The sequence below is a fragment of the Elephas maximus genome, chromosome 13 (assembly GCF_024166365.1).
Source record: "Elephas maximus indicus isolate mEleMax1 chromosome 13, mEleMax1 primary haplotype, whole genome shotgun sequence".
NCBI classification, from domain to species: Eukaryota; Metazoa; Chordata; class Mammalia; order Proboscidea; family Elephantidae; genus Elephas; species Elephas maximus.
Window position 1 is genome coordinate 53,932,446 of NC_064831.1, and position 14,172 is coordinate 53,946,617.

Sequence of the window (14,172 nt, forward strand, 5' to 3'; positions counted from 1 at the left end):
ATAGAGAGACAGCATGTAGAAATCCAAAAGATTAACAATAAAATTACAGAATTAGACAACGCAATAGGAAGTCAGAGGAGCAGACTCGAGCAATTAGAATGCAGACTGGGACATCCGGAGGACCAGGGAATCAACACCAACATAGCTGAAAAAAAATCAGATAAAAGAATTAAAAAAAAATGAAGAAACCCTAAGAATCATGTGGGACTCCATCAAGAAGGATAACCTGTGGGTGACTGGAGTCCCAGAACAGGGAGGGGGGACAGAAAACACAGAGAAAATAGTTGAAGAACTCCTGACACAAAACTTCCCTGACATCATGAATGACAAAAGGATATCTATCCAAGATGCTCATCGAACCCCATTTAAGATTGATACAAAAAGAAAAACACCAAGACATATTATCATCAAACTCACCAAAACCAAAGATAAACTGAAAATTTTAAAAGCAGCCAGGGAAAAAAGAAAGGTCTCCTTCAAGGGAGAATCAATAAGAATAAGTTCAGACTACTCAGCAGAAACCATGCAGGCAAGAAGGGAATGGGACGACATATACAGAACACTGAAGGAGAAAAACTGCCAGCCAAGGATCATATATCCAGCAAAACTCTCTCTGTAATATGAAGGCGAAATTAAGATATTTACAGATAAACACAAGTTTAGAGAATTTGCAAAAACCAAACCAAAGCTACAGGAAATACTAAAGGATATGGTTTGGTCAGAAAACCAATAATATCAGATACCAGCACAACACAAGATCACAAAACAGAACGTCCTGATATCAACTCAAATAGGGAAATCACAAAAACAAACAAATTAAGATTAATTAAAAAAAAAAATACACATAACAGGAAATCATGGAAGTCAATAGGTAAAAGATCACAATAATCAAAAAGAGAGACTAAATACAGGAGGCATTGAACTGCCACATGGAGAGTGATACAAGGCGATATAGAACAACACAAGTTAGGTTTTTACTTAGAAAAATAGGGGTAAATAATAAGGTAACCACAAAAAGGTACAACAACTCTATAACTCAAGATAAAAGCCAAGAAAAACATAACGACTCAACTAACATAAAGTCAAACACTATGAAAATGAGGATGTCACAATTTACTAAGAAAAACACCTCAGCACAAAAAAGTATGTGGAAAAATGAAATTGTCAACAACACACATAAAAAGGCATCAAAATGACAGCACTAAAAACTTATTTATCTATAATAACGCTGAATGTAAATGGACTAAATGCACCAATAAAGAGACAGAGAGTCACGGACTGGATAAAGAAACACGATCCGTCTATATGCTGCCTACAAGAGACACGCCTTAGACTTAGAGACACAAACTAAAACTCGATGGAAAAAAATATATCAAGCAAACAATAAGCAAAAAAGAAGAGGAGTAGCAATATTAATTTCTGACAAAATAGACTTTAGACTTAAATCCACCACAAAGGATAAAGAAGGACACTATATAATGATAAAAGGGACAATTGATCAGGAAGACATAACCATATTAAATATTTATGCACCCAATGACAGGGCTGCAAGATACATAAATCAAATTTTAACAGAATTGAAAAGTGAGATAGATACCTCCACAATTATAGTAGGAGACTTCAACACACCACTTTCGGAGAAGGACAGGACATCCAGTAAGAAGCTCAATAGAGACACGGAAGATCTAATTACAACAATCAACCAACTTGACCTCATTGACTTATACAGAACTCTCCACCCAACTGCTGCAAAATATACTTTTTTTTCTAGCGCACATGGAACATTCTCTAGAATAGACCACATATTAGGTCATAAAACAAACCTTTGCAGAGTCCAAAACATCGAAATATTACCAAGCATCTTCTCAGACCACAAGGCAATAAAACTAGAAATCAATAACAGAAAAACTAGGGAAAAGAAATCAAATACTTGGAAAATGAACAATACCCTCCTGAAAAAAGACTGGGTTATAGAAGACATCAAGGAGGGAATAAGGAAATTCTTAGAAAGCAACGAGAATGAAAATACTTCCTATCAAAACCTCTGGGACACAGCAAAAGCAGTGCTCAGAGGCCAATTTATATCGATAAATGCACACATACAAAAAGAAGAAAGAGCCAAAATCAGAGAACTGTCCCGACAACTTGAATAAATAGATACTGAGCAACAAAAGAATCCATCAGGCACCAGAAAAAAACAAATAATAAAAATTAGAGCTGAACTAAATGAATTAGAGAACAGAAAAACAATTGAAAGAATTAACAAAGCCAAAAGCTGGTTCTTTGAAAAAATTAACAAAATTGATAAACCATTGGCTAGACTGACTAAAGAAATACAGGAAAGGAAACAAATAACCCGAATAAGAAACGAGAAGGACCACATCACAACAGAACCAAATGAAATTAAAAGAATCATTTCAGATTATTATGAAAAATTGTATTCTAACAAATTTGCAAACCTAGAAGAAATGGATGAATTCCTGGAAAAACATTACCTACCTAAACTAACACATTCAGAAGTAGAACAACTAAATTAGACCCATAACAAAAAAAGAGATTGAAACGGTAATCAAAAAACTCCCAACAAAAAAAAGCCCTGGCCCGGACGGCTTCACTGCAGAGTTCTACCAAACTTTCAGAGAAGAGTTAACACCACTACTTCTGAAGGTATTCCAAAGCATAGAAAATGACGGAATACTACCCAACTCACTCTATGAAGCCACCATCTCTCTGATACCAAAACCAGGTAAAGACATTACAAAAAAAGAAAATTATAGACCTATATCCCTCATGAACATAGATGCAAAAATCCTCAACAAAATTCTAGCCAATAGAATTCAACAACACATCAAAAAAATAATTCACCATGATCAAGTGGGATTTATACCAGGTATGCAAGGCTGGTTTAATATCAGAAAAACCATTAATGTAATCCATCACATAAATAAAACAAAAGACAAAAACCACATGATCTTATCAATAGATGCAGAAAAGGCATTTGACAAAGTCCAACACCCATTTATGATAAAAACTCTTACCAAAATAGGAATTGAAGGAAAATTCCTCAACATAATAAAGGGCATCTATGCAAACCCAACAGCCAATATCACTCTAAATGGAGAGAACCTGAAAGCATTTCCCTTGAGAACGGGAACCAGACAAGGATGCCCTTTATCACCGCTCTTATTCAACATCGTGCTGGAAGTCCTAGCCAGGGCAATTAGGCTAGACAAAGAAATAAAAGGTATCCGGATTGGCAAGGAAGAAGTAAAGTTATCACTATTTGCAGATGACATGATTATATACACAGAAAACCCTAAGGAATCCTCCAGAAAACTACTGAAACTAATAGAAGAGTTTGGCAGAATCTCAGGTTATAAAATAAACATACAAAAATCACTTGGATTCCTCTACATCAACAAAAAGAACACCGAAGAGGAAATCACCAAAACAATACCATTCACAGTAGCCCCCAAGAAGATAAGATACTTAGGAATAAATCTTACCAAGGATGTAAAAGACCTATACAAAGAAAACTACAAAGCTCTACTACAAGAAATTCAAAAGGACATACTTAAGTGGAAAAACATACCTTGCTCATGGATAGGAAGACTTAACATAGTAAAAATGTCTATTCTACCAAAAGCCATCTATACATTTAACGCACTTCCGATCCAAATTCCAATGTCATATTTTAAGGGGATAGAGAAACAAATCACCAATTTCATATGGAAGGGAAAGAAGCCCCGGATAAGCAAAGCACTACTGAAAAAGAAGAAGAAAGTGGGAGGCCTCACTTTACCTGATTTCAGAACCTATTATACAGCCACAGTAGTCAAAACAGCCTGGTACTGGTACATCAACAGGCACATAGACCAATGGAACAGAATTGAGAACCCAGACATAGATCCATCCACGTATGAGCTGCTGATATTTGACAAAGGACCAGAGTCAATTAATTGGGGAAAAGAAAGCCTTTTTAACAAATGGTGCTGGCATAACTGGATATCCATTTGCAAAAAAATGAAACAGGACCCATACCTCACACCATGCACAAAAACTAACTCCAAGTGGATCAAAGACCTAAACATAAAGACTAAAACGATAAAGATCATGGAAGAAAAAATTGGGACAACCCTAGGAGCCCTAATACAAGGCATAAACAGAATACAAAACATTACCAAAAATGATGAAGAGAAACCCGATAACTGGGAGCTCCTAAAAATCAAACACCTATGCTCATCTAAAGACTTCACCAAAAGAGTAAAAAGACCACCTACAGATTGGGAAAGAATTTTCAGCTATGACATCTCTGACCAGCGCCTGATCTCTAAAATCTACATGATTCTGTCAAAACTCAACCACAAAATGACAAACAACCCAATCAAGAAGTGGGCAAAGGATATGAACACACATTTCACTAAAGAAGATATTCAGGCAGCCAACAGATACATGAGAAAATGCTCTCGATCATTAGCCATTAGAGAAATGCAAATTAAAACTACGATGAGATTCCATCTCACACCAGCAAGGCTGGCATTAATCCAAAAAACACAAAATAATAAATGCTGGAGAGGCCGCGGAGAGATTGGAACTCTTATACACTGCTGGTGGGAATGTAAAACTGTACAACCACTTTGGAAATCTATCTGGCGTTATCTTAAACAGTTAGAAATAGAACTACCTACCATACAACCCAGAAATCCCACTCCTGGGAATATACCCTAGAGATACAAGAGCCTTCATACAAACAGATGTATGCACACCCATGTTTATTGCAGCTCTGTTTACAATAGCAAAAAGTTGGAAGCAACCAAGGTGTCCATCAACGGATGAATGGGTAAATAAATTGTGGTATATTCACACAATGGAATACTACGCATCGATAAAGAACAGTGACGAATCTCTGAAACATTTCATAACATGGAGGAACCTGGAAGGCATTATGCTGAGCGAAATTAGTCAGAGGCAAAAGGACAAATATTGTATAAGACCACTATTATAAGATCTTGAGAAATAATAAACCTGAGAAGAACACATACTTTTGTGGTTACGAGGCGGGGAGGGAGGGTGGGAGAGGGTTTTTTATTGATTAATCAGTAGATAAGAAATGCTTTAGGTGAAGGGAAAGACAACACTCAATACATGGAAGGTCAGCTCAATTGGACTGGACCAAAAGTAAAGAAGTTTCCGGGATAAAATGAACGCTTCAAAGGTCAGCGGAGCAAGGGCGGGGGTCTGGTGAACATGGTTTGCGGGGACTTCTAAGTCAATTGGCAAAATAATTCTATTATGAAATCGTTCTGCATCCCACTTTGAAATGTGGCGTCTGGGGTCCTAAATGCTAACAAGTGGCCATCTAAGATGCATCAATTGGTCTCAACCTACCTGGAGCAAAGGAAAATGAAGAACACCAAGGCACACGACAACTAAGAGCCCAAGAGACAGAAAGGGCCACATGAACCAGAGACCTACATCATCCTGAGACCAGAAGAACTAGTTGGTGCCCGGCCACAATCGATGACTGCCCTGACAGGGAGCACAGCAGAGGACCCCTGAGGGAGCAGGAGATCAGTGGGATACAGACCCCAAATTCTCATAAAAAGACCAAACTTAATGGTCTGACTGAGACTAGAGGAATCCCGGCGGCCATAGTCCCCAGACCTTCTGTTGGCACAGGACAGGAACCATCCCCGAAGACAACTCATCAGACATGAAAGGGACTGGTCAGCGGGTGGGAGAGAGACGCTGATGAAGAGTGAGCTAATTATATCAGGTGGACACTTGAGATTGTGTTGGCAACTCTTGTCTGGAGGGGGGATGGGAGGATAGAGAGAGAGAGAAGCCGGCAAAATTGTCACGAAAGGAGAGACTGAAAGGGCTGACTCAAGAGGGGGAGAGCAAGTGGGAGTAGGGAGTGAGATGTATGTAAACTTATATGTGACAGACTGATTGGATTTGTAAACGTTCACTTGAAGCTGAATAAAAGTTAATAATAAAAAAAAATGAAACGAAAGAGGAGAAGCCCACCACAACAACAACAAAAAAAAATTCTCTATTCATGAATTTCTCTTTGGGAAAAAGTTTGTGTAGAGATAAAATTTATGTTTGATAACATACTAAATATAAATAATTTAATAATAAAAAAAAGAGGTTCAAACCCACCAGTGGCTCCTCGGGAGAAAAGACCTGGCAATCTGCTACTGCAAAGATTTACAGCCTAGGAAGCTCTATGAAGCAGTTCTACTCTGTCGTACAGGGTCACCAAGAGTCTGAATCAACTCTGTGGCACACGACAACAAAAAGCGTTCATGGAAGGTGTCCCTGAGGATTCAGCATGTAAACTAAGCCTAAAAGAATGAGCAGGATTTAGTCAGACAGTAGGAACAGCATAAGGAGTAGCTGTATTACCTTAGGCCTTGTAACTTCACTGGATCATGGCTTCCCTATCGGTAAAATGAACGTGCTGAACTAGACAAACTCCATAGTGCTTTCTACTTCTAATATTCAATTTTTTTATGTCAGTGTTTCTAATTCTTTGAATTACTAAAATAACTGAAAAAAATTAAGTACATAATAAGAATTAATAACTCTTCTGTCTTAAATGCTAGCAAGTGGTCATCTAAGATGCATCAATTGGTCTCAACCCACCTGGAGCAAAGAAGAATGAAGACCACTAAAGACACAAGGTATTATGAGCCCAAGAGACAGAAAGGGCCGCAAAAACCAGAGACTACATCAGTCTGAGACCGGAAGAACTCGATGGTGCCCGGCTACAACTGATGACTGCCCTGACGGGGAATACAACAGAGAACTCCCAAGATACCAGGAGAGCAGTAGGATCCAGACCTTGAATTCTCATAAAAAGACCAGACTTAATGGTCTGACTGGGACTAGAAGGACCCCAGAGGTCATGGTCCCCAGACCTTCTGTTAGCCCAAGACGGAACCATTCCCAAAGCCAACTCTTCAGACAAGGATTGGACTGGACTATAGGATAGAAAATGATACTGGTGAGGAGTGAGCTTCTTGGATCAAGTAGATTCTTGAGACTATGTGGGGAGATGAGAAGGCACAGGAGGTCGGAGGCTGGCTGAATGGACACAAAAATAGAGGGTGGAGAGAAGGAGTGTGCTGTCTCATTAGGGGAAGAGCAACTAGAAGTATACAGAAAGGTATATATAAATTTTTGTATGAGAGACTGACTTGATTCGTAAACTTTCACTTAAAGCACAATATAAATACGGTGGGTGGGTGGGTGGGTAGGTAGGTAGGTAGATAGATAGAACTAATAACCCCTCCTTCAAAAGTCATGTGGCCTCCAGCACATTTAAGAATTGGGAGAACCTTAATGACTTCCTCAGGATTACTAAAATTAAACTAAATTTTAGCTGTGGAAATTCAATAAAAGTGACTAAGGAGTAAGGACCAAATGCATGTACTCCCTTTCCAAAAGCTCACCTAAAAGGATAGTGAAAGGGGCAAAGGGATAACAGAAAAGAAGACAAAAAGAGAGAGGAGAGGACCAAACAGATCAAACTAACAAATAAGGGGCATTAAAATAAAAAAGTTGCTGTCAAGTCAGTTCCAACCCATGGTGATGCCGTGTGTTTCAGAGTAGAAATGTGCTCCATCTCCAAAAGCTTCAGAAAAAAAACTTAATATCTTACAAAAGATAGGATAAGAAACCAGAAGAGGAGACTAGTAAAAAGAAACATTGAAAGAACATAGGGTTTTCCGTGGCTGTGATCTTTTGGAAGTGGACTGCCAGGTCTTTCTCCAGAGATCCTTTGGGTGGGTTTGAACTGCCAACCTTTCTAGTTAGCAGCTGAGCACTTAACTGCTTGCATCCCCAAGGGATTCCAACTCATAGCAACTCTGTGTGACTGAGCAGAACTGCCCCATAGGGTTTTCTAGGCTGTAATCTTTACGGAAGCAGATTACCAGGTCTTTCTCCTTCGGGGCTGCTGGGCGGGTTTGAACTGTCAACCTTTTGGTTAACAGCTAAGCGCTTAACCGTTGCATCACCAGGGCTCCTTGGATAAGCGGCAACTGACTTTAAGAGGCCTGAAAAGACTATATTCTGAGCCAGGGGTGAGAAAAGCCGAGAAGCAATTTGATTTATACTATAGAAATGCTAAATGCTCAGGTACCTCTCTGTAACAGAGAACGGCGGAGCTCCAAACAGGAGGATTGGCTGCAAACTAGTTGACAGGAGGAATATCAAACTCAAAACAGGGGAATTAAGAGAAAGTGTCCACTAGCAAGCAGCCATCTAAGATGCATTAATTGGTCTCAACCCACCTGGAGCAAAGGAGAATGAAGAACACCAAGGACATGTGGCAATTATGAGCCCAAGAGAGAAAGGGCCACATGAACCAGAGACTACATCATCCTGAGACCAGAAGAACTAGATGCTGCCCAGCTATAACCGATGACTGCCCTGACAGGGAACACAACAGAGAACCCCTGAGGGAGCAGGAGAGCAGTGGGATGCAGACCCCAAATTCTCATAAAAAGACCAGACTTAATGGGCTGACTGAGACTAGAAGGACCCCGGTGGTCATGGCCACCAGACCCTCTGTTGGCCCTGGACAGGAACCATTCCTGAAGCCAACTCTTAGAGACATGGATTAGACTGGGCAATGGATTGGAGAGGGATGCCGGTGAGGAGTGAGCTTCTTGGATCAGGTGGACACTTGAGACTATGTTGGCATCTCCTGCCTGGAGGGGAGATGAGAGGGTGGAGGGGGTTAGAAGCTGGCGAAATGGACACGAAAAGAGAGAGTGGAGGGAGAGCAGCCTGCTCTCTCATTAGCTCTCTCATTAGAGGGAGAGTAATTGGGAGTATGTAGCAAGGTGTATGTAAGTTTTTGTGTGAGAGACTGGCTTGATTTGTAAACTTTCACTTAAAGCACAATAAAAATTATGAAAAATAAAATAAAAAAGAGAAAGTGTCCATTCTGAATGTTGAGACTCCCAAGCTTTTTTCCCCACCAGAAGATTGTCACCCTGATTTAATATCTTGTAGTCAGTACATTAGAAAAGCCTTCTTTTGGGGAATCTAACTAGTACAAAAGGAAAGAACTTAATAGGCAGATATCAAGGGCTCCCCAAATAAACAGTCCAGGCTGATCAACCTAAAGTAATAAACTTCACCCCTGTGCACAGGACTTTCGACCAGCCTTTTAGTGCCGCACTCTTAGACATAATCAGACATCCAAAGCTCATTAGAAATTTCAGGAAAGACTGTATGATGAAAGATGGAGGTTAAAAGTTACAAACAAAATCTAAATTGAAAAAAACAACTATGTAGGGAGAAAAAAACTTCAGAAAAAAATTTTTAATATCTTCAAAAAGAAACCAGAACACGAAACTACTAAAAAGAAACATTCCAAGGAGAAGAGTTCTTACCAATTAAAAATATGATCAAAGAAATAAAAGCCTCAACAGAAGAGTTGGAAGACAAAATTAAATTTCCCATAAAGTTAAAAAGGGGGGGGGGGGGGGGCGGAGTGGGGGGGGGCAGGGATAAAAAACCAAGATGGGAAACAGGAAAGAAAATTAGGTGGACTGGTTCAGGAGGCCCAGTATGCAAACAATAAAGAGTTCCAGAAAATGAAAACAATGGAACGGAAATCAACAAAATAATTCCTTAAAACTGAAGGGTATAAGTTTTCAAATTAAAAGAGTTTACCCAAATATCCAGCACAATGTATAAAACTAGACCCGCATCACTTCATATCTTTGTGAAGTGTGAGAACATAAAAGAAAAACTTGGTGCAAACATCCAGAGAGAGAAAAACAGATTTCCATACAAAGGGTCAAAAATGAGGATGGCACTGATTTTCTAAGAACAACACTGAAAGCTAGAAGACAACGAAGCAATGACTTCACAGTTCTTATGGGAAAATTATTTTCAATATAGAATTCTATGCCTACACTACTGGTGAGGGTATTTGATTCCCAAGCTATTCCAATGTGAGTATATTCTCAAAGACTATGTTTTCTGTCTCCTTCCAGAAGTTTCTAAAGGACGTAGAAACCCAGCAGAAACCACCATGACCAAGTATTCAAGGTCAACATCACCAGTAATAAGACACCTAAATATCATGAATTCCGTGAGGTATTCTACCAAAAACACAACATCATTTCTGTGGTATTCTTGCCAAAAATACATAAACTCAGTCCAATCATGAGAAAATAAGACAGCTGGAGAGACGCTCAACAAAATAACTGTCCTGTATTCATCAAGAGTGTCAAGGTCATGAAAGAGAAGAAAGACTGAAGAACTGTTACAGACTGCGAAGGAGAAATTATTAAATGCAATGCGGGTAGTGGGTAGGATCCTGGGACAGAACAAAGACATTAGTGGAAAAACTGATAAAAAATTCAAATAAGGTATTTAGCTTATAGTATTAAATGAAGGTTAATTTCCTGGTTTTAATAATTATACTACGATTATGTAAGACATTAATATCGGGGAGGCTATGTGAGAGATACATGAAAACTATTATTTTTGAAACTTTTTCTTTAAGCCTAAAATTGGTTCAAAATCAAAAGTTTTTTGTTTTTTTTTTTAAAGGAAAGAAATTCAATGAATATTCAAGGAAAATAGTGGAAAAGCACACAAGAAACAGATAAATTACTAGAACTCTCAGGGGGTAAGGAAAAAAGAATAGAAATAGCCTTAACCAAAAATAGCCCTATACACATCATGGAATAATCCACCCTCAGAGTCAGGATTCTCCTAAAACAGAATGGCTACCAAGGAGATCCAAGGAATAAACAGACAATTCTAAAGATAATACTTTAAAGTTTACTTTTCCTTCCATTATTCAGGTACTTTTCAACCTATTTAAAATCTTGTACCACCCCATTTCTGATAAATGTTAAATTCTCACAGCTCCTACTCACCCTCAGGTTAATGGTCCTCCTACCCTCACCCAAGGGATATATATGTCTCTCTGGCTGAAAATCACTATATCATCTTTTTTTTTTAATCGATGTACAATTCACATGCCATAAAATCCACCTTTTGAAAGTATACAATTCAGTGGTTTTTATTATTTTTACAAAGTGGTACAACCATCACCACTACCTAGTTCCAGAACATTTTCATCACCTCAAAGAGAAACCTCCTATCCATTAGCAGTCACTTTCCATACTAACATGCTTTTTGTCTATATGGATTTGTCTATTCTGGACATTTCACATAAATGGAATCATACGATATGTGGCCTTTTGTGTCTGGCTTCTTTCACTCAGCAAAATGTTTACAAGGTTCACCATTGTAGCATGTATCAGTACTTCATTTCTTTTTATGGCCGAACAGTATTACACTGTATAGACATACCATATTTTGTTCATTCATTCATCAGTTGATGGGCAATGATTTGTTTCCATTTTTTAGCTATTATGAATAATGCTGCTATGAATATTCACGTATGAGTTTTTGTGCGGACATGTCTATTCACTGCTCTTGGGTACATACCTAGGAATAGAATTGCTGGGTTAAACTCTATGTTTAACTTTTTTAGGAACTGCCTAATTGCTTTTCAAATGGCTACATACACCATCTTACATTCCCACCAGCAATGTGTGACGGCTGCAATTTCTCCACATCCTTGCCAAGCTTGTTATTATTGCCCATCTTTTTGAAAAGAGCCACTTAGTGGGTACGAAGTGGTACCTCTTTGTGATTTGGATTTCCAAAAGACTACTCTTTCCCTAGCAACTAATGTGTTGAAATTCTTTTCATGTGCTTATTGGCCTTTTTTTTTTTTTAATTTTCTTCAAAGAAAAGTTATTCAAGTCCTTTGCCAATTTTTTAATTGAGTTGCTTCTCTTTACAAATTCTGGAAACTAGAACCTTATCAGATATATGATTTGCCAATATTTTCTCATATTCTGTGAGCTATTTTTTACTTTCTTGATAGTGTCTTTTGAAGTATGTAAGTTTTTTTTTTTTTAATTTGATGAAGTTTAATTTATCTGTTTTTTTTTTCCTCTGGTTGCTATACTTTTGGTGTCTAAGGCAAGAATCCTTCAACCCCACTGAACTCATTTATTAGCCCTAATAGTTTGTGTTTGTGAGGGGGTGTGTGCGTGTGTGTGTGTTCCTTAGGATTTTCTATATGCAAGATCATCTCATCTACAAATAGAGATAGCTTACTCATGCCTTCCAATCTAGATGCCTTCTATTTCTTTTTTCTTTTCTAACAGCCCCAACTAGAACTTACAGAGAAGTGGTGAGAGTAGACAATGTACACTATTAAATAGAAGTGGTGACAGGGAACAATCCTTGTCTTGTTCCTGATCTTAGGGGAAAACTGTCAGTCTTTCACCATTTGGTATGAAGTGAGCTGTGGGGTTTTGTAAATACCCTTTATCAGATAAGGAAGTTCCCTTCTACTTCTAGTTTGTTGAGTGTTTTTACCATGAAAGGGTGTTAAATTTTGTCAAATACTTTTTCTGTATCTCTTAAGATGATCATGTAGTTTTTGTCCTTTATTCTATTAATATGGTTGTTATGGACTAAATTGTGTTCCCCCAAAATGTGGTGTCAACTTGAGTAGGCCATGATTTCCAGTATTGTGTGACTGTCCACAATTTTTTCATCTGATGTGATTTTCCCTTGTGTTGTAAATCCTACCTCTATGATGCTAATGAGGCAGGATTAGAGACAGTTAAGTTAATGAGGAAGGACTCAATCTATAAGATTAGGTTGTATCTTGAGTCAATCTCTTTTGAGATATAAAAAAAGGAGAAGCAAACAGAGAGCACAGGGATACAGGGACCTCCTACCACCAAGAATGAAAAGGCAGGAGGGGAGAGCATCATTTGCATCCAGGGTCCCTGTGCTAAGAAGCTCCCAGAGCAGGGGAAGATTGATAACAAGGATCTTCCCCCAGAGCTGACAGAGAGAGAAAGCATTCCCCTGGAGCTGGCACCCTAAATTTGGACTTCTAGCCTCCTAGACTGTAAAAGAATAAATTTATCTTTGTTACCATTCACTGGTGGTATTTCTGTCATAGTGGCACTAGATAACGAAGACAATGGTGTATTACATTGATTTGACTTTTACATGTTCAATCACCCTTGCATTCCTGGGATAAGTCCCACTTGGTTATGATATATAATCCTTTCCATATGTTGCTGGATTTAGTATGTTTAATACAACTGCTATTAGTATGTTGTTGAGGATTTTTTCATCTACATTCATAGAGGATATTGGTCAAAGGTTTTCTTATGATGTCTTTTCTGGTTTTGACATCAGGGTAAAACTAGCTTTAGAGAATAAGTTGGGAAGTATTCCCTCCTCTTCTATATTTTGGAAGAGTTTGTGAAAGACTGGTGCTTACTCTTTAAACATTTGGTAGAATTTGCAGAAGTCATTTGGTCCTGGGCTTTTCTTAGTGGGAATTTTTTTTTTAATTTCTAATTCAATCTCTTTACTTGTTACAGGTCTACTCAGATTTTCTATTTCTTTTTTAGTTTCAATAGCTTGTGTCTTTCTAGGAATTTCTCCACTTCATCTAGGAACTTCTGTAGGGTGATAATAATATTCCCCCCTTTCACTCCTGATTTGAGTAATTTATCTCTTTTTCTTCTTTGGTCGGTCTAGCTAAGGTTTGTCAATTTTGTTCATTTTTTTCAAAGAACATTTGGTTTCACTGATTTTCTCAATTGTTTTTCTAGTCTCTATCTCATTTATTTCTGCTATAATCTTTATTTCCTTCCTTCTGCTTGTTTTGGGTTTAGTTGTATCTCCTTTTTCTAGTTTAAGTTGGAAGGTTAGCTTAAGGGTTTTCTTCCTTTTTAACATAGGTATTACTGCTATAAATTTTCCTCTAGCACTGCTTTAGCTACATTCCATAAATTTTTGTATGTTGTGTTTTTATTTTCATTTATCTTAAAGTATTTTTTAATTCCCTTTGTGATCTCTTCTTTGACCCACTGGTTATTTAGGAGTGTGTTGTTTAAAAATCACTATTATCATCTACCTTTACCCCTCAAAGAGAGTTTATTGTTTAATGTGTTGTAAATCTGTATAAAATAACACTAAATAATCATTGTTCTATCCTTGGGCTCTTATTCCTACCTGAAGTCAACCTTTCTCTCTTAGCTTTGGATGGGGTTCTAGCAGATGATACAGATAGCTTATTCAGCT

At 38.0% G+C, this 14,172-nt stretch overlaps 1 protein-coding gene across 7 annotated transcripts in view; it reads right to left on the reverse strand.

Annotated features, from left to right (window-relative positions):
• Window positions 1-14,172, reverse strand: part of HERC1 (HECT and RLD domain containing E3 ubiquitin protein ligase family member 1) — a 197,021-nt gene that overhangs the window by 110,446 nt on the left and 72,403 nt on the right. The gene's annotated exons all lie outside the window — the stretch shown is intronic.